We start from the raw sequence: 2,556 nt of genomic DNA on the forward strand, positions 1-2,556 counted from the left end.
TTTGCGGAACCGGGGATTGAACTCAGGCCCTTGTGCTTGCCAGGCAAACGCTTAATCTACTGAGCTATCTCCCCGGCCCCAGTGCTTTAAATGTTCATTTCTAATAATTCATTACTAGGGCCAGCCAAATAACTCAGTAGATTAAAGTGCCTACAAGCAGGCGCAGGGGCCGGGGATTCGATCCCTGGGCCTGCCTTGCTGACCCTGCCCCAGGGGCACTCTGAGACAGCGATTGGGACTGGGTATGGTGGCACACACCTGTAATCCCAGCTTTTGGGAAGCTGTAAACAGATGGATAACTATGAGTCTGAACTAGTAGTGACAACCTGGACACCCTGTAGATGCTTCCCTAAAAATAAAAATTAAAAAAGTCTAATAATCCATAACTATTATATGAATGCATAATATGTCTTTGTGTGGTGCCTTCCAGACCCGCACAACGTACTTTCTCTCGGGGCCTCCATGTGGATGTCCTATGGATGACATGGATGTGACCTCTTCTCACCTCCCAGGCTTCGCTTCCATTTGACAAACAGAATTATGTAAAATAAGCTTCAAAGTCTTATCCTCTGTGGCCTCTGTTATTCTCTGAGTCTTAAACATTCTCTGAAATGCTCATATGTTGAAGGATTGGTCCCCATGAAGCAATATTCAGAGACAGGACTTTCAGAAAGAACCTATGAGGGCTGGTGAGATGGCTCAGTGGTCTAAAGCACCTACTTGGAACTAGCTTGGCAAAGCATCAGGGACTGCAGTTCAATCCCCCAGCACCACATGCCAGCCAGCCCCGCCCCCTCATGGGCTGAGCTGGCCACACACAGATACAAAATAAATAAATAAATAAATAAATAAATAAATAAATAAATAAAAAGAAAGGGCTTCGATGTCAAAGAAAGAAGATGCAGTGAGACCCATCCCTGCTATCCAGGAAGCAAGCCAAGAGCCTGACCGATGTGCAGTGGGTCACGGGACAAGGAACCTCTAGCTACTGAGAGGTCAATTCAGAAGAAAACAGGGACTCAGTGCTGACATTATGAGGAAATTCAAGGAACCCAAGTGAGCTTGGGAGGACCCTGGCATAGCCAGCAGATTGACAGTGGCTTCAGGATTCCTGGGGACAGGTCCCAGGTTCCATCCACCTGGACTTTGGACCTACAATCATGGTGAGATAAAAGCTGCATGGTTTTAAATCTCTGAGTGTGTAGTGGTTTGTTGCACAGGGTCAGGTCATGAATACACCTTTAAGCATCATGCCTCTCACAATAGCATCCTCTCAGTTGCAATGTACTGGGACACTTGAGACCCTTGCCCCACCCCTGGTGCTCTCTACAGACACCTAAACAAATGCTGGTCCTGTAAAGTCAGCTGCAGCTCTGCTCGCTGTGCTGCACCATTTGCAAGGCCACTGTGGGCACCTAGGCCTCCAACAATCCCCACATAGTGTGGGAAGCTTCAGCCTGCCACCATGTAGTCCTGAAAGGCTCTTGAGTGGTCAGTGGAAGGACCAGCTCTTCTGCAGCGAGCACCCTGTGTGCCCCTCCTGTTCGTGCTACTTTCTCGAGTCTTGTTTTTGGTGATGCTGACTCTAACGTGCACACGTGTGGCTGGCAGGATCGGGGAGATTTTGCATGTTCTAGACTTTGCCACAACACATTAACATAGCCATGGATGAATTTCCATTTTACAGATGGGGAAATAGAGGCATGAAGAGGGCAAATAGCCTACCATGACCAGCGGGCCTGAGTCCTACCCACTGCCTTGTCCACCTGTCCTCAGAAGAGCCTTCCTGAACCCTCACGGCTTCCTGGTCTCTCTACTGGAGGAAAACCCTTCCCCAACCATATCCCCGTCCTCACTCCAGCCCATCTCACCCAGAAAGACTTCTCTCTCCTGGGAAGTCTTCTTTTGTTCCTTCCAGCTGCCTGCAGTGTGGACCCATGGCTGTCTTTTCTGAGGGAGCAGTTGCACGGTTTCCTGGTGGATGGGCCTCATGTGGTATCTGCACAGAGCAGGCCACTGTCGGTGTATGAATGAGTATTGGATCAAAGCGTCAGGGTGTAGGCAGCCCCTGGAATCGTTTGTGAGACAGAAACTGGAAAAACTCACACCAAGAGGTACATTGTATGCAGAGGGGAGGTGTTTATTTAAGGATGTCAGAGCCCTTGTGGGTCAAATCTTGCAAAGAACAAAGGCAGCATGGGTTAAGGGCCAGTGTTGAGGGTGAAAGACTGGAAGTGGCAAGGAAAGGTCTAGAGGACAGAGGAGACCTACAAATCTGCAGGGAAACACTGGGAACCATAGGACACATCTCCATGGTGTTAGGAGGGGGTTTGTGGGCTTCTGGTTAGGGTATGATGGGCACAATGGGTTTCCTCTGTAGTCAAAGTGATGAATGCCCAGCTCTAGATGGGAGAAGAGAGTATTTTGGGGCATGAGATGAGATTCAAGTTTCAAGATGTGATCAGAGCCAGGAATACCTCTTAGGGAATCTGATATTAACACAGTTACCTGGGTGTGTGATCAGAGACTCAGATCTTGCACTGGCAGCAAACAGGG

Source organism: Octodon degus, unplaced genomic scaffold, assembly GCF_000260255.1.
Source record: "Octodon degus isolate 3935 unplaced genomic scaffold, OctDeg1.0 scaffold00018, whole genome shotgun sequence".
Lineage (NCBI taxonomy): Eukaryota > Metazoa > Chordata > Mammalia > Rodentia > Octodontidae > Octodon > Octodon degus.